Raw genomic sequence first — 23,733 nt, 5'->3', positions numbered from 1 at the left:
GCTTTTAGTGTTTTTTACAGTCTACAATAAATGATTAGCAGGGATTGCAATAATAAATAATGATAGGACAAGCAAAAGTTGCTTGGTTCATTAGATACTGTCACTATTTGAGATTTCAAAATGGTCCAGTGCTAATTACCAGACCTCACTTGTGAGATTTTAGTTTATGAGACCTGCTGGTTAAGTAATGGTTATAAATACTTTAGTTACAGAAGGCAGAAATAAATTATATGTATATATATATATATATATATATATATATATATATATATATATATATATATATATATATACACACACACACATGCATTGTTGTAACTGTGTGAACAGTGCTTTCTTCACAGTACAGTCGGCATCGCCTAATTGGGATCCTGATAATCGGGATAGCTGCTTAAATGGGATACAACTCTGGGTGACGGTTCTTTCCAATGCTATTTACTTCATTTAATTGGGACGTCACTGTGTTTAAGTGAGATACAGTATTTTCAAATGATGAACGGAAATCGCTTTTCAGAGCAACACAGGTCGCGTAGCACAATGCAGTGAGTACGTGCTTACCCTGTGACTTGCGTAAACCACATTGAACTCTTGAAGAAGGAGGAGCCTTCTGTGGTTTCTCAGGCTGCTGTTGCAAAGAAAGTTGGCGTGTCAGCATGGCAGGTGCGATTCATTTTGTTTAGGAATTTAACATGTAATCATATGTGATTTCATTCTTTTTCTTTTCATTATGAATCAGAAAAGTGTGACTAAGGTCGTTTCAACTGCCTCTAGTTTATTTGGGACAGCTGCTTATTCATGATTTTTTCCTTCTACCAAGGCGTCCTGATAAAGCGGCGCCGACTGTATTAACGATTTTACCTGCGCTGCTATTACACTCATTACAGTACAGGTGAACACACTTTGCAGTCAGCTGATCGCTCCAAGAAATAAAAAAAAAGAAAGCAGAGAACAAATTGGTAATTCATTCTTACTGTACATTTAGAATCCCGACTAATAATAATAATAATAATAATAATAATAATAATAATAATAATAATAATAATATATCCTACTGAGAACATTTTGGCCATCACAGTGCAGCATTTCTATGCTTTAGCTCAGCATAATGGCACCCAAAACTGTATACTATTGCACAGTTCTGTTTTATGGCAGAGTTTTAAAACAAAGGAATATGCTCTGAATAATTTGCTATGCCCTCTAGGCCACTCAGGGTTCTGGTAATCAGGTAGAGTAAATTGCCACACACTTTTTGAGTAACAGTTTAAAATAATGGCCGAGTAACATCTGATGTAATCAGTAACACTTGTTTTATGATTTTCCTAGTCCTGAAGAGGATTTTAGAAACATTGCCACGCATTAATAATGAATTCAAGTGGAACATCACAGGAATAGCAGCGGATGCATTGGGTCTCTCGTTCTCCACTCTTGAACACCAAACTCGTTCAGCCAAAGCTACAGGTTTTTATACATGTGACCATCTCCAGATTAGCAATAAATTAATCAACCTGGAGACAATCACATTATACACGAGTTTAGCATTGATGGGGAATTTTAACCCCATCCATGCTGTTAAACAACGATGACAAAACATTGTGTTTTTACGCACTAAACAATACATTTAAATAATAATAATAATAATACAGAATAACATAAAATAAACAAAATACACACAGGGGCAGGGTGTACCCTGTCACAATGCCATACTTACACTTTTACATATATCTAGAGAGCTGCTTAACCAGTTATTATAAAACTTGAAAAGGGCATCCTATAACACTAGAATCTGGGGTTATGCTGTGGATGTCTGTTTATCTGCGTGTGGATATAGGCCATGGTGAAGCTGATTCCTCTAATTTTGTATTTAAAGGAGGTTAAGGGGTCACTGACATGCTTGTTTATATTTTAAACTAAATTAAACTAAGAAAGTGACCCACAACATATGCCTACCTTGTATATTTGTGTTAAATTTTACACAGTAAAAGCGCTTCAATACATCACCATCCCACTGAGGCCCATGAAGACTAGTGCAGAGATCTCAAATCACTGGGGAGCTGGGCAGGCTGGGTTTAATTTGTTCTCATTAGTTACACAGGCTGAGCAGTTTGGCTGATTGCCTTGTGAATAGCCTAGTGAGTGGTTCTTTCCATGTGGAAAAACAATGTTCTGCATGTTGAGATTATGTAAAATGTATACACACCATAGCATATATTATTATACACATGAATATCAAAGTAGGCCTATTCATTCATACACATGTGTTACATCAAACAGATTTGAATATGTCACAGTGCCTTTAAATGACACACACTCCAGAAGCAGAAACAATGTGTATTATGTATTTACCTAATTAACACTGCGACTGTCACACATGTCCAATTTCACTGAGTTTAACCACATACTGTACTGTTGTATTACTGAATTGGCCAAAAGAATATTTAGGAAAACCATATATAAAGATAAATAAAATCGTTGGGACTAGTTTTACATTAGAAAAATAATAAATAAGATACACAAATGAAAAATAAACTGTAACTATTCACCAATAGCCTCATGATGGCTCATATCAAACCTAAAAACTTTTAAAGTTTTAAGGTAAAGAGTACCTGTGTAGCTAAAACACTGAATACCGAATGGCTTCTGGCACCTTTTCAACACTACATTGTCATTTATGAGGCCATATTTCTGGTCCTAATTCCCTTTAATAACCACCACGTGGCCTCTACAAACAACGTTTTGTTTTATAAAGTGTGCAGTTCTTCCTCAAATGGCAGTAATCTGACATACAGAAACATGTTTCTTTTCCTTCTTGTAACGTGAGTTTCTAGAACAACAAGCTCACCTGGTAAAGGTGCTTGGTATGCTGGATAAGTCATTCAGTCGGGGGAGAGCATGTTTGTATCCTGGCTGTGCAAAGTTGATTTTCTTCACTCCCTTCTCTCTGTCACTTCCGCAGGTTAGGGAGAAAAAATTGGCAGGGTTTCTGTTCAGGTCAGTAGCTTGCCAGTGTCTGCTTTATGGCTCCGTTGCACTGGTCATGTGATTGGAGGATGCCCACTGACCTTAAGTTCTCCTTAGTTGTTCTGAGGAATTGCTGCGATGAGGGAGTGGAACTGCATATTCTAAAGTGGGGAAAAAACATGGGTAAACTAATTGGGCCCTCAAAATTATTAAGTAATAATGTAGGCATCCATGTACCTTACTGGTGATTTAAGTATAGGCTGGAGGATTTTGGGATGAGACCGTCTGTCTGCACCGCATATTGGAAAACAATGTGTTGGAGGCACTCATGATTACATTTCAGCATTACAATTTGCCATAGAATGGCCAAATTGTAACTTGCAAAAAGATATTACAATACAAGCTAAATATATTTGAAGTAAACTTGGAAACAACTGCATCCTTCTTTAATAACAACAACTTCTGTTCTCACAGGAAGATGGTTATTCCCAGTACCCACAAGTTATCACTTAAGTATATAGGAATCCTGCCAGTTATTAGAGACAAGGGCGGTGTATCTAGAGAAATCCTTCAATATCCCACACAGATATATTTCCTGTAATTGTGTCAGCCGGATGATATTGCATTTGAGTCTGCTAATCTCTCTGTACCAGAATGTGAAAAACAATTTATTACTTCCATGTACAATGTTGTTGTTTTTTTTTCTGGTCGCAAAAATCCCACATCACTCATTAACTCTTTCAGAGCACTCATTTTATGTTGTTTAAGAATAACAGTTTGGTTGAACAGAGAAAATGTTGCAAGGTGGTGGTGAGGAGGTTGAAGTTGCTTAAAAGTAAGGTAAGCGCATGTACAGGTTGAAAATAGGGCAAGAGAGTATATCGGTGGGAGGACTGAATAGAATGAGAAGACTGAACGTTTCCTCTAAAGTGTTGTGCTTACTTTATATTTCAACAGGTGTGACAAGCCATCAGAATTTGCATGATGATTGGTACCCTTGCACTAAACAGCATAGTTCTGAGCAACTAAAAACAAGATCTCTGTATACGACCAGCAGCTATTTCTGGAATGCCCTTCTTTGGGCTAAAAATTGAAGTCAGAGGTTTATGGTCAGTTAAAAGCGTAACTTTTCTGACATAGAGGTACTGTCCAAACGTTTTCACTCCCTAGACTAAACATGCGCTTCCCTGTCAATTTGCACATTGTTTCGTTCAGCTGAGGACAGTGATCTGGAGGCAAAAGCAATGGGGTGTTTACAATCATCTGGCATCACATGCAGTATCACAGCCCCAATGCCATATGGTGAAGCATCAGAAGCGTGACATATCTCCAGTGCTGGGTTGTAGTGTGTTAAGACTTGCTCTCAAGTTAATTAATTTTTGGCTTCCTGAAATGCCTTTTCACAGTGCTGAGTCCACTGCCATGCTTTCCCTTTTTGCAGCAATCAATACAGTTTTGTTGGCAGGTTGGTCAAGAATCTGTGATAATTTACAGGTCCAATAAATAGCCTAAGCTGGGACGCACGTGTTGTATGTGGTGCAAATACAACTGCTGTAACTTTTTCAGGAGATTTGTGAGTGCCTCCACATCAATTACATGGCCACAGTATGTCACTGAATCTTTGAAGAACTCACATTTGCTGCAGTTTACCCTCAAGTCATACTCTTTCAGCTTCTGGAACGCTATCTGAAGCTTTCAGGTGCCCCTCATCGGTTGCTCCCATCACAATTATATCATCCAGGTAATATCTACACCCTGGAATGTCTTGGTCCATAGCACACTGCCATAAGGCTGTGGCTGAGGCCATACTGAAGACCAAACAGTTGTATTGTAGAGGGCTTTTCTGAGGATTCAACTTGCTGAAATGTTTCCCTTCTGGCAGCATCAGAAAAATGTATTTGATTCAGGGCAGTGGACATTGTTTAGCTTGCAGTACTGGGATGACTGTCACCTTAAAATCCCCATAGACATCACAACAAGGACATCGAAGCAGCTGTAATTTTTGTCCTCCATTAAACTCAAGTAATGCTGGCACCATTTTTGTTTCATCTACTTCACTTACTGCAAATGCAGCCTTTCTATATATGTTGGCCAATCCTCCACTGTGCTATCAAATGTTTATATTTTACCAATATAATCTGCCATGGTGCATTCTCTTCAGTATGTACCCCAATATGAGTTTATCTGAGTTTACAGATGTAGTGCAAACTTGAATGCGTTGCCCTTGTAAGAATGCAAAACTTTGATCCACACCAGTGATACTATGCATTTTTGCTTTTAAATGCCATTTGGGTTTACAGTCTTTGTTCATTAACAGCTTTTTTTTTTTAAATGGTAAGCCAGTCTTAACAGCTACTCATGGTTGCAGGCTTTGTTTTTCTTCTTTTCCTGTTTGCTTTTAATACTGTCTGGCCAGTCTTGCTGTCTCTGCTCTGGAAAATGCTGCGATCAATTATTCTTTCTCAACTTTCGTTGAAAATACTTTTATGAAGTTTGACGCACACTGAAGTTCCACTAGACCCACTCTTGTGGCCTGTTTTTTGTGCTTTCAATATTCACTATCAAATAAACACTGGAGACTGATTCACAATCAGTGTTACTCAACAAAACTTTTGCACACACACTTTTTTTTAGGCATGTACACTCGAGCGTACCAGTAACATCATTGCTAAACTAAAATAACCTAACCCTTTCATTACTAGTACACTACAGGTACTTTATTGAAATAGACAAAAAAATCCACTCAAGAGAAAATAATTAAGCACCAATTGGAGCTTTAAAAAAAGATTTACTAGTCACTGTTTGTAATAATATTTAAAAAGCAGTTGATGAGATGGATGTAATACCCCTTAAGATGAACCTTTAGCCCACAGGAGATCTGTCTCTGTGCTGCAAGCAGAAAACAACCAAAATGACATTTCTAATTCCAAATCACTCCAGTGAATACAAATAATGGGCATCCTAGACAAGGTTTGTGAGTCTGACAACAATTTGAAAGATATAACACTGCTACAGTACATACTCAACATAATCAGCCTCTGGGAAATCAAACCCAATCCATACATCTGTTTAGATGGGGATTGTCATTTTCAAATACAAATGAGAGATGTTAAAAAATTAAGATTTGGATTCACTGACTTCCACCTCAGTCCACAGGGACCACTTCAGGATTCTGTTTTTACCAGGGTCTAAATATTTCTTCTTTTCTGTGCATACAGCATTACATTCACACAGCTGATGTGTTTTTATCTGTTGCTATTTTTATGTAAGCACCATTTAACCAATAAGGCATGCCAAGGTATGTTTTGTTTTTAAATTATTGTTAAATTTGGTTTTTATGATTTTACAACAAACTGTCTATTTGTGATAAGAAAATGATGAGGCCAAAGACAACAGCACTGCTCGGAATGTTGTTCAGCTCTATTCACGCAAGACATTTTCATAATTAGAACATTTAACCAGACAGTAAACTCCCTTATGAGGCTCATATTGCTATTAAAAGCAGCAATATTTTTAGTTGCTGATGAATAATGTTTACCCATGTTTCAATAAGTAAGTGTTGTTCAGGAGCTTACTAGGCACCAGTAACCCTGTTAAAACTGGTTTATAAAATTAAAATTGAGTTTGTCAAATTTATTTTAATTTATATTTTCAGGTGTTGTAACATTGTGTTTCAACAGCAGTCGACACTGATCTTTAACATAAACCAGCTCTATTTTGGACCTGGTTCAACTGCATTTTTATTTCATGTGGTACTGAACAGAGGGTAACTCTAAAGGAAAACACTAGCACAATTAATATACTGCTTATATCATATATACATAGTGTATGTATTAGAAGGAACTAAACTCTACTAAATTGTTTGCTTTGTTCCTTGAGCAATGGCTATAGTCAGCTATCCCTTGTGATTTCACAGAGAATGAAAGTGATGGATGTCCCTTTATTAAAACCTTTAATGAGAATATGGTATTCTAAACCAGGTCTGCTAAGATCCTGCACAGATACTGTGCTTGAGGAGAGATGTCTACCAGCTTTTATGAGAGCAGCTCACTTATAGCAGTCCTAGTCATCACGGGAATGTTGATAATAATGCACACCGCATATTGATTTCGGAGAAAGGCTTTTCCTCCAATTATACTCAAACTCCAGGTAGAAATTAATGCACCTACTGCCAGAGACATTGCAAAATAGACAATGTGATTCAGTTAGCCTATGTCACATTGAACCTAGTTTTATTTACATATTACTGGTGGTAGTGTATTCATGTTGAACACATATTATGTACTTATGCCACTAAAAAGAAACCGGTTCATTTTCATTATTTAAATAAAAAAAATACCAGTTTCAGGTTAGTATTACTGGATTTGGTGATGTTTCAAATCATAGTAATACTAAAATAAATTCTTTGACTAACATCTCAACAAGAAGTTTTCAAAAAAAAAAACAGTGAAGTACATCTATGAAGCTAAGGGACTGAAGGATTAAGATGTGATACCTATTTTTACAAGTCAAAATCTTTTATTTCATTATGCTCAAATGAAAAAAACAGACAGGGACATTGTACAACAGACTAGTACAATTTATGTGCAACATAAAATAATTTAGACTAAGGTTTAAGGAAGCAATGTCCTACATTAACTTGAAATACTAGTTTGTTTAAAACATGACGTAATGAATTGGTCCCCAGTGGCACACCTAGTAAAGGCACTGCCGTAAGGAGTATACGGTGTGTCATGGGAGACGTATCTGTCTGGTTCAGAGAAGTGACAATAAGCTTTCACCATGTATTTTAATATATAATAAAATGTTATATAAATATTTTACACGTACCTGATGCATTCAGCTATTTAATGAAAATAGTAACTTATTTCCTCATACAATTGACTCCAGAAGATTTTTTTAAAATTAAAATAAATAATACATTGTTTTAATTTACGTTAATTTTTAGTTTTCTCGACAGTATTTCCTGAGTTGTATCTCACACAAGCTTCTTATTTATTGAGTGATCAGGAACTCCCCTGAGATAGCGTTTGCTCTTTGAGAAGACCTGCTTTCAGGATATTTGTTTTGGTCGCATAAGCAAACCTTTGCCCCATTTTCCAAACTGCTTAGGTTAAAATGATAGTGGCCACTCCAAAATTGTAGCCAACACTAAGCAGAGAAGTCCTTTGAGCAGAGAGCAGAGCAGAAAAAGAGCAGACGTCTCCTCCCTTTCATACATAATTTGCTTAGCTAACATAGCTTTGTGATTGCTGACTTTGTATGAGTGGCAATTTATTTCAGCTTTGTTCCTATGCTCTATAATTTCTCAAATAGTTGTATGTAACAGACAATCCATTGTAAATTGCTTTATTTTCATATAAGGTGATGCATTTCAAATAGGCAAAGTTATACATTTATAGTAGCAATCAGGAAAAACAGAAATTAATAGTTATACATCAATTTCCTTGCAAAACAGGGTACAGGATAGACAGACAAAACACCTGTCTTTATATATTGAGAGCAGGGATAGCACAATCAGTGGCAGTGAGTTCCACATTGTCTTAAAGGAGCAGTTGCAGTCTCTATGCTAATCCTAGCCATAGCCTTTGGACTACAGATCCATAGCTGGCCCATTTGCTCAACATTTTGGTTCAATATTATTTGTGTTATAAAAGTAAGGCCCAGCATTATTATTCATAATGACAATGCCTGTGCACACACAGTATTATGGAGGTTGTATTATTTTAGATTTTGGCTGGTCATGCATTTGGATTAATACGATTCAATTACACAATAATCAATTACGATTCAATATACAATAATACTGTATATATGAATAACATTAGATTTTATATTGAGCACTGTGTACTTGTTCCCGGCAATACTAATTAAAACAGTAGATACTGTCAAAGTAATCAGTTATAATATTGCTGCTGATTTTAACAACCCACCCCTTGTTCCTCTCATTCAGTGAACCTTCATTCCTGCAACATCCCTTGAACAGCACCCTCTAAGTGACCTAGTGCCACCTATGGGATTTTACTTACCATGTTGCCTGTAACTTATACAGCACATTATATATTGTATGCTTAATGTATTTGCTACTACACCATGCTAAAGTTGCCTGCATTATCTGCAAGTGTTTTTATCATAAAGGTTGACTACATGTTTTCCAATTACTGAGCCGCAGCTTTTTTGTTAATTTTCATCAAACATGTTTAAAAATATGCAGCAGATTAGCAAGCATGTACATTATAATATATACTATATGTAAAATAGAGTTTATTTTACATATATTAAAATAGGGATAAAACCACTATTTTAATTGAAACATCTGTAAAAATCGGGGGCCGGGGGGTAATCTCAGTATACACACTTTACATGTGGAATATGATGTGTAGCAGTTCTGGTTTCTGATTAATAATGTCCCTGGCATGTATGATGAAGCAGAATCTGTGCAAGTCAAAGCCACATTTTTCCCATGTTAGCTGGTACTTTGCAAACCTTTGGGCAATCGCTGTGCTGACAGAAATAGTATCAACAGAAGGCATGACATCAGCACAAAACAGACCAGGTTTATTCGCCTTGAAATCATAAAAAGAAAAGAAAATTGACAGAACTGGGTGGTGCAAGCCATTGGGAGAAGTGTCAAAAATCACACAGGATATTTCTATCAATGCATTCCATATAAGTTTACCAACTAAAGCATCACCATTTTCTGTCAATTATTTAAGATTAAGATTGTCGGCATTAGGCAGTGTTTTAGCTGATGGACAGACAGTACCGTCGCACAAAGTCACCAATACATACCTCTGCAATAAACAGTGGCTGTCCAGCAAAGCAGAGCACTCTGACAAACTCATTAACAGTCATTTTGCGCTTTCTTTTTATTAAAATATTGTGTATTTTCTAGAAAATAGTACCGGGAAAATACGGGTATAAATCAGTAAAAACCGATGTCCAGTTAAAAAAACAAAAATCCTGTAATTCTTCGGTAAAATTTGGAATAAACCGCAAACGCGGAACACTAATTATAATCTATCCATTATGTACATGGTTGCGGTCAATCTAACCTACAGGTTTACCCTTCTGATTAAAATCTGTTTAATCTTAATCTTCAATTCCTCTAGGTGAAATGTGATTGAATCGGTGATAAGTCACTGAAATAATGAATAACAGTTGGAGATTTATTGGGCTTGTCTACACACTGAGTGAGGAGTTTAACCTAAAAACCTACCCTACTTATCAGAAGGAAATCATGGCTCCAGTTTAAACATTATGTTATGTCAATAGATGTCCTTCTAGCTGCAAAACCAGGTTTATTAAGGGAAGAACTACATTGTAATACCTTTGTTACCCCGTTGCATTAAATTAGCATAGCATAATCATACTTTTTCAAGGCTTATCCATGTATTTAGCAACCAGGGGGGACTGTTAGTTAAATAGTGCACAACTATAATCACGGGAGAATAGAGGGACAGGGTGTTGGGAGGGGGGACTCCCTGACAATAAAGAGGCCTACTTTATATCATTAGCTACCTGTGGTAAAACTAAGAAAATAAGATGAATTGACAAAGTTTCAGCTTCAATAATGCAATGTGTTTGGCATGCTCTGTGTTACCTCATTATTCTTTACAGCGCTCCCCTATGCTTTACCATGCTTTCACTATGCTTTATTACACTTAGCTATGCTTTTACGATGGTAAACATTTAGAAGGGAATGTATAAAATAACTAAACACATACTTAAAGTCAAACAAACAGTTTAAATCATGAACTTAGTGATATGCAAGCAAACACTTGTAATATAAAGCAAACTAATAATCAAACAATACCAGTAGTATATTATAAGCAATATTACCATTACTGTAGGAACCTACTGATCATTGCATCACAAGCCCCAAATGCCCTCTATTATAGATATCCCCTAGTTCTCAAACTCAGCATGTACTGTGCATGCAGATAACTAATGAGAACAATTAAGCTGTTTGCTTTGAGTAACCCAAAAGAGTTGCCATGCCTTGTTCTTTCAGCTCTGTCTGCGGGCCAGAAGTGCTGGGTTATTCCATTGGTAGGTGCTCTTGAACCAGACTATCTCATGAATAATCACAGTAAACAAAAGTTCATTACAAATGCTTACATTCTGGTGCTGTTATTCTGTAGCTTGTATAACGTGCTGGACTGTGAACAGGCAGTGTGAGTGTATATATTATGTGTTATGTTATGTTAACAGCCAGTAGAACTACAGCAGCTGAATATAAACTGGGTTTTTTGTAAACCTTGATAAAAAAAGAGGAAAATGTATATGATGCAAACTGTTAGTATTTTATAATGTTATATGCCTTCTGGTGACAGTGACACTTTACAACACATTAAACCTGCTAAGCAGTTTTGGACTAAACTGTACATTTAGTGCCTGGTGAAAATTAGATACCACTCTTGAGTCTAACCTGTACCTTGGGAGAAAGGTGTACAGTGGGGGAGGTGTGGAGCCTTGAATAGCTCCAATTGTCACCTCTGAAAGCTGTATATATATATATATATATATATATATATATATATATATATATATATATTTATATAAGCAGTGATGTTGAGAAATGTAATGAACAACTACAGGGCTCAGGGATGGTGGATTCAGCAGGGGATGGATTGGCACACAGTATGCCCATACGTTCCTATACACTATAATGGACTTATTGGCGCAAGTGGGATTCAAACCTTGTAGTTGGGAGATCTAAGGCAAGCTCAGTTTGCATTAGGCTACCACTATCAACTTGGTAAACCAACATGATTTCAGTGGTTTTAGCACTGACAGTGCTGTACTGAGTCCAGAGCTTTGTCTGGCTGTGCTTTCCATGTATAGTTTCATAATTATTCGCCTGCTGTGTCAGCCTTAGGTACAGGAGACAGAAATGAAGTTGCCAGGTTTAGGATGACTGACAAATACAGCAGAGTTCAATGTCTGTTGCTGGAGAGAGGAGATATGAGTTCTCATAGTACAGTAGATTCTTCTGACTCAGGGAAAGCAGTGGTAGACATTTATGTCACTAAAGGCCACCGAAGTGAGCAGTTTTCTTAAAGCTTTCTCTCTGATATGTTTCACCAGAAATCCCCGCTAAAATATTAAAGTGATTGTAGCTAACAATAACTCCATACATTTTCCATGCCATGCTCATTCATTCACTATATATGTCTCAAGTGGCTAGTATTTTGCATTTGACAAAGTACAGCATGAAAGTATATCTAAAGATGAAATCAGTAGGAATAAATGGTAAAGTAGCAGCATGGATTCATAAGTAGCGTGTCTCTTCCCTTTGTTTTGGCTGCATTTTCATCAGGTGAAAATGGAGGAAGAGCTTTGTAACTGCACAGGATCTCACAATTTAAACACAAGAAAAAAACACAAAAAAACAACAACAAAAATGCAACCAGTGAAATCTAAAGCAATGCATATTCATGAGCAGTCAAGACTGGTTGTGGTTTGGTAGCAGGTAGATTTATTGTCTGTATCTATTTATTAATAGCAACTGCTTCTGACTGATTTGGCATGCAGAGAAAAAGAATATGTGGGCTGCGAAGGATATTCAAATAAATTGTAACATTGAAGAGATGGGCTTTGTATCACAAAACTGGTGACGGATGAGTGTATTAATTTGTTACATATATACATAATGGGGATTGATTTTATTTTTAATACAAGGGCAGTAAAATGCGACTGACGCGTATCTGGGCAACGGATATCCGAGTGCTGACTGTAGTAATGAAATAGAGGAGGCTATGTACATAAAGGACTTGGGGGTAGTAGTGGATGAATCTCTTAAGCCAACCAGATAGTGCGTAGAAGCTATAAAGAAGGTAAATAGAATGTTAGGTTATATAACCAAGACAGTTGAATTCAAATCTAGACAAGTTGTATTAAAATTATACAATGTACTGGTATGACCACACCTACAATACTGTGTACAGTTCTGGTCCCCATATCATAAGAGTACATAGGAGAGCAACATGATTAATTCCAGGATTGAAGGGTATGTCATATGAAGATAGACTGAAAGAGCTGAATCTGTATAGCCTAGGAAGGAGGAGAGCCAGAGGCGACTCAATAGAGGTATTTAAAATTGTCAAGGAGTTTAATAAAATAACTGCTGAGAATTATTTTTCACAGGTCACAGAGAACAGAACCAGGGGCCATGGGTACAAGCTGAAGAAGGGCATATTCCAAACTGAGGGGAGAAGGAGCTGCTGAAGACACTGCTGAAGTGAAATGAGTACTACCAGATGTCATGTTTTTTAAATAAAAAAAAAAAAACTAAAAATATATTTGTGACCTTTCCTTAGCCCTACCTTAAGAAAGCATTTTGTTAGCTACAACCACTTTCAGGAATAATTTTTGTCTTCTAGGGTGTCTAAGGGTTTAATAGTATGACATTGTTGACATTTTAAAGCAACTTTATTTTTTGCATGTATGCAAAATGAAACCTTCACCTAATTCAGATATCTGGGGAAAATATTTTCTGCTGTAGCATATACAGGCCAAGGTTGCTACAGCTGCAGTTTCCGCTAAATACACCCAGACGCTTCCCTCATTCATATGTGGAAATATCTGCCCTTGTTTAGGTTTAATTTAATAATTAAGAAATATGAATAAATTCAGCAATTTTCAGTGATACACCCCCCATATAAAGAAGCATGGCACTATACCTCACATATCTATGTAACTTTATACCGAAAACCAGTTTTGTAAAGGTTGTAAAGTCTGCTTTAGTAGCTTTGATTATTAAACACTATCCTGTCCTCCACCTTGAATTATTTTAATTTCTCCCCTGATCGCTTTTATGTCTCCCGTCTCCCCCCTGTAAGCCAGCTTTTGAATATTAGGTGGTTTAAGCTTTAATTGCATTATAATGGCACAGAGTATAACACGGTCAATTTAACTTTTGTCTCTGATGACAGGAAGGTCAGTTTTCCTTCATAACACAGAAGTTTTCCCTGGGTGTTCAGGGTGGGGAGGGGATTAGTATTTTCCTAAATGGGGGAAGTTTAAATCAGTCTCACAGTCAAAACATATCTGCAGTAAGATTTATAAAACTCCCTTTAATTAAAGTGAAAAATATTAACATATATTAAAAAGAACAGATTTGGCAAACTGCAGTGTATTTAAAATATACAGTTTGCAATCACTTGTTTGGAATGAAAAGAAACACAGTAGACACCTCATGAGACAATGGGATGCACAGGAAATAAATGTTAACCACTGAACTAAGGCCTGATCACTTTATAATATATTTACATTATATGGGACTGTGGCAAAGTGCCCCGCCCCTGTGTGCATTTGTGTGTTCTGTGTATGTATGTTGCGTGTGTAAATGTTGGTGTATAGATTGGTACACGGGATATAAACGGGTCTGTGTTTCACGTGTATTTAAAAAGTGTAGATTTGTATTTAGGCACGAGGAGAGCACAAATCACTTCACGTGCTGGTTAAATGTAATATGTGAGCACGGGGTTGCACAGAATTAATTCACGTGCTGGGATTCAAGTGAATAATTAATTAGTAATTGAATCCCAGCACAATAGTATATATAGACGCACATTTCTTGCACTCAGGGTTGGGTGTTCGGAAGAGGAGAACGGGTGAGAGAGAGAGGAGTAAAAGTAAAGTAAAGTAAAGTAAAATCGTAAAGAGAAGTGTTTGTACTCACCGTGTTTGTTTGTCTCCGTGCACCGTTTGTTAAGTGTTTAGTCCGTTTTGTATGTCTATTTATTTTGGCGTGTAGTGCCGTGTCCCGTGTTTTTGTCTGTTCCAACCTTTTATTTTCTGTCTGTTTATTAAATGCTGAGCGCGATCACGCGCTCAGCCTAACCAAAATCCAAGTCTCTGTGTTTGTATTCCTTCCTGCTTCTGGTCTGACGCCACCCACTCTGGCCGTCTTTGTGACACGTGGTGTCATCGTGGGATAATAGCGCCTCCAAGCGTCAGACCAGGAGAGGGGGTTTTGTGAAAAAAAAAAATAAAAAAAAATAAATAAAGCGAGGATGGGAAGAAAGAGCTGCAGGAAGCAGCAGAAGCAGCAGCAGCAACAACAACAGCTGCAGCCCTCATCCTGCATGCCGGGCTGGGAGGAGGACAGCCACAACGGGGCAGTAGCCACCCCTCTACCCCCACTGCCACCGGGTTCCCCACCGTCCCGGGAAATATGGGACTGGCTGGTGCACCCCGAGGGGAACTTCGCCAGTGACCTCCCCATGGTTATTCACGCACTGCAGATGCGAGATGGGAAACGATGGGAGGACTGGGAGCAACAGCACAACCCGGCATCCGTTCGTGACCTCACCATTGTGGTGCTGGGTTACCTAGCTGCAGACATGGGAGGGATGCCTTCCAGTGAGCAAGAGGGAGAGGAGCAGTCGCTGCCCTCTCCAGTACCTGAGCGGGAGGAGCCTGAGCGTCCACAGCCCGAGTGGGAGGAGCCTGAGCGTCCACAGCCCGAGTGGGAGGAGCCTGAGCGTCCACAGCCCGAGTGGGAGGAGCCTGAGCGTCCACAGCCTGAGTGGGAGGAGCCTGAGCGTCCACAGCCCGAGTGGGAGGAGCCTGAGCGTCCTACGCCTGAGTGGGAGGAACCCGAACGTCCTACGCCTGAGTGGGGGGAACCCGAGTGTCTACAGCCCAAAAGGGAGGAGTCGGGGCGTCCACAGCCCAAAAGGGAGGAGGTCGAGGATGATGGCTGGGAGGTTTTTTTAAAGAACCTCGCAGCAGAGTTATGCCCTGGCTGTGGGGCTTATGGGCACACGTTAGCCATATGCCCCACCCAGTATGAAGAGGAGGAACCAGCGCCCAGACGGGGGGACCGCGAGCGTCCAGCGCCCAGACGGGGGGACCGCGAGCGTTCAGCGCCCAGACGGGGGGACCGCGGGAATCCGAAGCCTGAGAGGCAGCTGTTCCCACCTTCACCAGCAGAGCAAGAATGCCTGCTGGTTTCCCCATCACAACCAGCAGAGGTAGAATGCCTGCTGGTTTCCCCAGCACAACCAGCAGAGGAAGAATGCCTGCTGGTTTCCCCAGCCCAACCAGCAGAGGAAGAATGCCTGCTGGTTTCCCCAGCACAACCAGCAGAGGAAGAATGCCTGTTGGTTTCCCCAGCACAACCAGCAGAGGAAGAATGCCTGCTGGTTTCCCCAGCACAACCAGCAGAGGAAGAATGCCTGCTGGTTTCCCCAGCACAACCAGCAGAGGAAGAATGCCTGCTGGTTTCCCCTTCAGAAGCAGAGCCGCACCAGTCCGCTGCAAGAGAGGCAGAGCAGCACCAGTCCCCTGAAAAAGGGGGAGACTACACGCTGCTCCCACCTCCATCGGCAGGAGACTACACGCTGCTCCCACCTTCACCGGCAGGAGCAGAGCAGCCGGAGCTGCCTCTGCCACTTCCAGGAGCAGAGGAGCAGGAGCTGCCTCTGCCTCCGCCACCTACATCGGCAGGAGCAGAGCAGCCGGAGCTGCCTCTGCCTCCGCCACCTACACCGGCAGGAGCAGAGGAGCTGGAGCTGCCTCTGCCTCCACCACCGCCAGGAGCAGAGGGGCTGGAGCTACCTCTGCCTCCACCACCACCAGGAGCAGAGGAGCAGGAGCTGCCTCTGCTGCCCGTACCTCCGCAGGGAGTACGGTGGCCGGAGCCCCAGAAAGGGGAGCTGCCGGCCACGAAGAAGGGGGAGGAGGTCTGGAGACCACCAACCCCAGCAGCAGTTTCGCTGCCGGAGATCATGGGGGAGGTCAGGAGACCGGCTCCCACGGCAGCAGTTTCGCTGCCGGAGATCGTGGGGGAGGTCTGGAGACCTGCTCCCACTGCAGCAGTTTCGCTGCCGGAGATCGTGGGGGAGGTCTGGAGACCTGCTCCCACTGCAGCTTCTTCGCTGCCGGCAGTACTGTGGTCGGAGCCCCACCAAAGGGAGCTACCGGCTACAAAGAAGGGGGACGAGGTCTGGAGACCACTTTCCCCAGCAGCAGTTTCGCTGCAGGAGTTCTTGTGGCCGGAGCCCCACAGGAGGGAGCTGCCGGCTACGAAGAAGGGGGAGGTCGGGGGACCACCTGCCCCCGCAGCTTTTTCGCTGCAGGACGGGACCAACAGGCTGTCAGCCGTGCCACTACCGGCAGGGGTGCTGACAGCATGGCCAGCCATGGGCCCACTGAAGCCTCCCTTCCCAGCCCGAGACTTTGTCCTGGACTGCTGGATTTTTAAGGGGGGAGGTGGCCGTTGAGGCCATGTGTGCTGCGCACAAGGGTGGGTATATGTGGCAAAGTGCCCCGCCCCTGTGTGCATTTGTGTGTTCTGTGTATGTATGTTGCGTGTGTAAATGTTGGTGTATAGATTGGTACACGGGATATAAACGGGTCTGTGTTTCACGTGTATTTAAAAAGTGTAGATTTGTATTTAGGCACGAGGAGAGCACAAATCACTTCACGTGCTGGTTAAATGTAATATGTGAGCACGGGGTTGCACAGAATTAATTCACGTGCTGGGATTCAAGTGAATAATTAATTAGTAATTGAATCCCAGCACAATAGTATATATAGACGCACATTTCTTGCACTCAGGGTTGGGTGTTCGGAAGAGGAGAACGGGTGAGAGAGAGAGGAGTAAAAGTAAAGTAAAGTAAAGTAAAATCGTAAAGAGAAGTGTTTGTACTCACCGTGTTTGTTTGTCTCCGTGCACCGTTTGTTAAGTGTTTAGTCCGTTTTGTATGTCTATTTATTTTGGCGTGTAGTGCCGTGTCCCGTGTTTTTGTCTGTTCCAACCTTTTATTTTCTGTTCTGTTTATTAAATGCTGAACGCGATCACGCGTTCAGCCTCACCAAAACCCCATCTCTCTGTCGTTTGTGTTCCTGTTTCTGGTCTGACGCCACCCACTCCGGCCGTCTTTGTGACAGGGACATAGAAAAATGTCTGGTAACACTATGTATTTGGTAATACTGTTTACAGTTTTCTTGACTTACAAAAAGGGTCTCTAATATGGGTAAATCTAAGAAAGTCAACTTTGTTTGGCTTGTGCTCAAACACCACAAAAGATATTAAAAATACAAAAAGTATTTCAATTGAATTCTAAACTGTCATATACCCAAGCCATAGTTTTAATGAGAAGCACTCTCTCTTTTAATAGTACATTTTAATACATTTAATGCCCTAGTTCCAGGATATTTAAACACATTTTCCTCCACTACAGAGCAACTCATTATGGAAGGAAAGCAGTCCATTGGTTTTACAGCTCTGTTCCACTATTTTTTATGACATTTGAGTGACTCGTATGTAAAAAGCTGAGTATGCATCATTAAATAAAGACTGTGATAAATCTCCCAAGCTTTCCGAACTTGAAATAAATGATAGGTCAATACCTTTGTCAGAGTTTTAAGCTCCATAACTTCACAGAAACGACACAACGTAGTGATGCTGTGATAGGTAGTCTGATGACCAGCTAGGGTAACAAGTATAATGACTAGGACAGTCATTCAATTGCAGGGATTCTGTGAACAGCAGTAGAGCTGTGTTGGGAGCTAATTTATGGATGTTCTAAATTTGAACAGGTGTGCCCCTTCAACGTCTAAAGCAGATACTGATGTTAACGCTGTCATTTTACATTTAAACTGAAACTTTGTCTTATGGAAATGTACTGCTGTAAACCACAATGGTAAAACCTAAGTGTAGTTCCGCAAGGCATAGTGAGTGCTTATTAAATTCATAATATAAGCATCGGAAAACACTTTTATCGCTGGTTTCATAGACCCAGATTAGCACTAAACCTGGACTACCTAATGTTAATTTAGGTAAGGTAGTCTAAGACAACTGCTAATCGGGGTCTGTGAAACCAGCAGTTTAAAATACAGAAGGTAAAACAAAATCAACGTATTAATCCAAACGTAGCACTAAATAGAGAACGCTAACAGCATGAAACTTGTTCTTCAGTTATATATACAATGAGCTTTATTGGCTTCTATCATAGTTTTAATTATAGGGCTTTGATGACTCATTTAGTTCATTTTTCTTATAGGGGTATACATTTATTTTAATTTTTTTTTTTTTTACTATACACATACATACACTTCAATTAAATGTTATGTTGTGATCTATATTCTAATGCTACAATTGAAAACTTGATTTAGCTTCAGATTACATGCAAGTAAACCATTTTCATTTATTGTCAAATTGTTAAATTAAAGTTGCCTGTAAAACATTAGGTGTCATAAATAAATGCTTGCAAAAAACAGCATTAATACCATGTGTTACTTTTAGTTGTATTTCACTACAATTTGTATATTATAGCAAACAGGTGTGATCAATTAATCGTCCAGATGGGTTGATTAATCGGTTAAAAGAAAATGCCAAGATTAAAAACCCTTATATATATATACAGTGCCTTGCGAAAGTATTCGGCCCCCTTGAACTTTGCGACCTTTTGCCACATTTCAGGCTTCAAACATAAAGATATGAAACTGTAATTTTTGTGAAGAATCAACAACAAGTGGGACACAATCATGAAGTGGAACGAAATTTATTGGATATTTCAAACTTTTTTAACAAATAAAAAACTGAAAAATTGGGCGTGCAAAATTATTCAGCCCCTTTACTTTCAGTGCAGCAAACTCTCTCCAGAAGTTCAGTGAGGATCTCTGAATGATCCAATGTTGACCTAAATGACTAATGATGATAAATAGAATCCACCTGTGTGTAATCAAGTCTCCGTATAAATGCACCTGCACTGTGATAGTCTCAGAGGTCCGTTTAAAGTGCAGAGAGCATCATGAAGAACAAGGAACACACCAGGCAGGTCCGAGATATTGTTGTTGAGAAGTTTAAAGCCGGATTTGGATACAAAAAGATTTCCCAAGCTTTAAACATCCCAAGGAGCACTGTGCAAGTGATAATATTGAAATGGAAGGAGTATCAGACTACTGCAAATCTACCAAGACCTGGCCGTCCCTCTAAACTTTCAGCTCATACAAGGAGAAGACTGATCAGAGATGTAGCCAAGAGGCCCATGATCACTCTGGATGAACTGCAGAGATCTACAGCTGAGGTGGGAGACTCTGTCCATAGGACAACAATCAGTCGTATACTGCACAAATCTGGCCTTTATGGAAGAGTGGCAAGAAGAAAGCCATTTCTTAAAGATATCCATAAAAAGTGTTGTTTACAGTTTGCCACAAGCCACCTGGGAGACACACCAAACATGTGGAAGAAGGTGCTCTGGTCAGATGAAACCAAAATCGAACTTTTTGGCAACAATGCAAAACGTTATGTTTGGCGTAAAAGCAACACAGCTCATCACCCTGAACACACCATCCCCACTGTCAAACATGGTGGTGGCAGCATCATGGTTTGGGCCTGCTTTTCTTCAGCAGGGACAGGGAAGATGGTTAAAATTGATGGGAAGATGGATGGAGCCAAATACAGGACCATTCTGGAAGAAAACCTGATGGAGTCTGCAAAAGACCTGAGACTGGGACGGAGATTTGTCTTCCAACAAGGCAATGATCCAAAACATAAAGCAAAATCTACAATGGAATGGTTCACAAATAAACATATCCAGGTGATAGAATGGCCAAGTCAAAGTCCAGACCTGAATCCAATCGAGAATCTGTGGAAAGAACTGAAAACTGCTGTTCACAAATGCTCTCCATCCAACCTCACTGAGCTCGAGCTGTTTTGCAAGGAGGAATGGGCAAAAATTTCAGTCTCTCGATGTGCAAAACTGATAGAGACATACCCCAAGCGACTTACAGCTGTAATCGCAACAAAAGGTGGCGCTACAAAGTATTAACTTAAGGGGGCTGAATAATTTTGCACGCCCAATTTTTCAGTTTTTTATTTGTTAAAAAAGTTTGAAATATCCAATAAATTTCGTTCCACTTCATGATTGTGTCCCACTTGTTGTTGATTCTTCACACAAAATTACAGTTTCATATCTTTATGTTTGAAGCCTGAAATGTGGCAAAAGGTCGCAAAGTTCAAGGGGGCCGAATACTTTCGCAAGGCACTGTATATATATATAGTATATATAAAGACTAGTACACATCTTTGTGACCTCTATTCTGGGTTGAATTTGGCTAGCCTCCAAGTACAGTGCTCTTGCATCTGTTTATATACTGTGTGGTCCAGTGGTTAAAGAAAAGGGCTTGTAACCAGGAGGTCCCCGGTTCAAATCCCACCTCAGCCACTGAGTCATTGTGTGACCCTGAGCAAGTCACTTAACCTCCTTGTGCTCCGTCTTTCGGGTGAGACATAATTGTAAGTGACTCTGCAGCTGATGCATAGTTCACACACCCTAGTCTCTGTCAGTCGCCTTGGATAAAAGCGTCTGCTAAATAAACAAATAATAATAATACATTATACTGTCAATAGCTCCCTGCTGCAAACCAGTTTCAGACTGTACCTTGATAAAGGGCTGAAAGGAAGTGTTTGGTTCTTCTCATCCAAAATTGTTAAATTATTTAAGTTTGACAAGCAACATTCTCTTCGTCTCAATTGTTTTTCACATGCTATTTTTTTTTATTTTGATGGCCAGATCAATATACATATGTGTACTATAGGCCCTTCTGAGGAAAACGCCTTCACTAAGAAATTTTAGATTGTATTCATAGAGAACTGGTGGTCCAGATCAATTTAAACACCATACACACTGTATTATGACCGTGTTTTTTAAACAACCCCTATAATAGTTTGATTATTTAATGTTTAAACTGGAGCCTTTCATGATACAGTTGTACCGCATTATACCGCCTCCCTTTATAACTCCACCCTTGCTATTCTCTCTGAACAAATGTCACAAATATAAAACAGTGCTATCGCCACCCCGCTGTCCGCCATCCGCCAACTTCCCAAGCCAAGCAAACGTAAATATAAGCATTGTAGTTCCCCTCATTGTAGCGCCAGTGAAATAATCATGGCCAATTAAAACAACAAAGTTTTGCAGTTAACCTTTGACTCACTTTCCTAATTCGTTGTTAACTGAACATTCATCCCAAAGTCATCAACACTCCCGCTCCCAAAGCAAAACAGAAAGTACAAAATGACAAGTTGCGCCTACATTTAACACCAGAGCAAAAGAAAAAAATCTGCATGTATGCATCTGAAAATCACAAGACATCACAAATGTTTTCTCGCCTAAATGAGGCATACTGTTAATCAAAGGACAATTGGAGACATTGTAATGGATAAAAACAAATGGCTTACCTAGATGGAACGGGTTGATTTGTTTAACCTGAAAACGGCTTGACACAGTCAAAATTAAGTGACTTTTAAAAACCAAAAAAAAAAAAAAGTACGGTAAGAGGTTTGTTTGTTTACGTGCAATTTTTGCACAGATGAAGGCTGACTTAAACTAAAACATCAGTTTTGTAAACAGCAGAATAGTTTTTTTTTTTTAACTTCTCGTTGAAGAAAAGTGTTTGCTTGTACATATTCAACTGCTTAAAAAAGAATGCTGTTGAGCTTAAATTGCTTTGTGAAATAAATAGATGGGATCGTTCAATGGGGGATAGTATTCAGCAGGCTTAGAGTTGTGCCACAAACGTCCAAATGACCAGCAGTAAAAAAAAAAAAAATGGTACGCTGTTTTTATGGAATTGTTGTTTGGGTGATTTGACAATAAATGAGTGTTTATTTTTTTTTTAATTTATCTTTTAAGAATAAACTGTTCCTCAAAAGTAACCATGTATGTTTCATACAGATTGGAAAAGATGATAAAATGTCACTAGTAGACCTAACACAATAAAACATTTGAATTTATTGCAAACATAGAAGTTTGTGGGTGTGTGTGTATTTTTTTTTTGACCATCACTATAACGCCACCATCGCTTATTGCCCGTTTTTGCCCATGGCCTTCACCAGGCGGTATAAAAAGGGTTGACTGTACTAGCATTAATATGACCATAAAGTGCCTTTTAACATCATATCTATATCACTGATGCAATAAACCCACACCAAGATTATCTTGTAAGTAGCAAATCACATAAAATTACATCTATTCCCAGCTGACTCTGTCATTTACATGCTAATGGAAACGTCTAAGGAGGATATGGGATACAAATAAGGCTTTTTATTGTCCCTATATAGATGCTACTCTCTAGGAAGTGTTCCTGTGTAGGAAGTGGGCACCAGCAAGGACTGACACCAAGACATGTGTTGTTCTTTGGGAAAACAAAAAAAAGTATTTGATTGATGTGGGAACTGCTTCATCGTCCACAACCAGAGGTGAGCATAAGTGACCGTATCTCTAAACATTGGTCAGAAAATAACTTTTTTTTTTTTTTTTCAAATAAAATCTTTTTTCTTCTGCTTTTAACACAGACTCCATACTGTGCCATCTATCTAAAGGCTTTCATGGTGTCTGGAAAGTAAGACAAATGATGTGTCACTGGAACTGTGGAGCATATCCACACTGAAAGCCTGTTTTCAAGTGCAGCTATATTGTAGTGAAACACTTTTTTTAAAAACATCTTTGTTAATATATACCGTACATTAATTTGTAAGACTACCTCTGGCAGTTGGTGTTAAATAGTCACACCTTTTTCTGTAGTATAGAAGTGTTATGTAACACTTTATTTAAATAGGTTTCACACAGTCACTGTTTAAAAAACGGGAGGGTATGTGCCTCTTTAAACTGAAGAAGGTCCTAGCCATTTTGCACCTCCATTAGCTACACAGATTTCAAGTATGCTATTTTAATAATCTTGTTAGTAAAAGATCACGGCAGGAAAGATTAAAACAAAGACTTCTGCTACTTACCGTTTTAGCATACATCTACA

At 39.5% G+C, this 23,733-nt stretch overlaps 1 long non-coding RNA gene across 1 annotated transcript in view; it reads left to right on the top strand.

Moving 5' to 3' along the window:
• LOC131697663 (uncharacterized) overlaps positions 1 to 13,182 on the top strand; it is a 44,238-nt gene extending 31,056 nt beyond the window's left edge. Inside the window, exon 3 of the long non-coding RNA XR_009307430.1 lies at positions 13,108 to 13,182. This is a non-coding gene — a long non-coding RNA (uncharacterized LOC131697663). The remainder of the gene's footprint in view (positions 1 to 13,107) is intronic.
• Positions 13,183 to 23,733: the final 10,551 nt, after the last annotated feature.

Source organism: Acipenser ruthenus, chromosome 16 (genome assembly GCF_902713425.1).
Source record: "Acipenser ruthenus chromosome 16, fAciRut3.2 maternal haplotype, whole genome shotgun sequence".
NCBI lineage: Eukaryota > Metazoa > Chordata > Actinopteri > Acipenseriformes > Acipenseridae > Acipenser > Acipenser ruthenus.
Note: the sequence above shows the minus strand (reverse complement) of the source record. Positions and strands in the feature narration are given on the sequence as shown.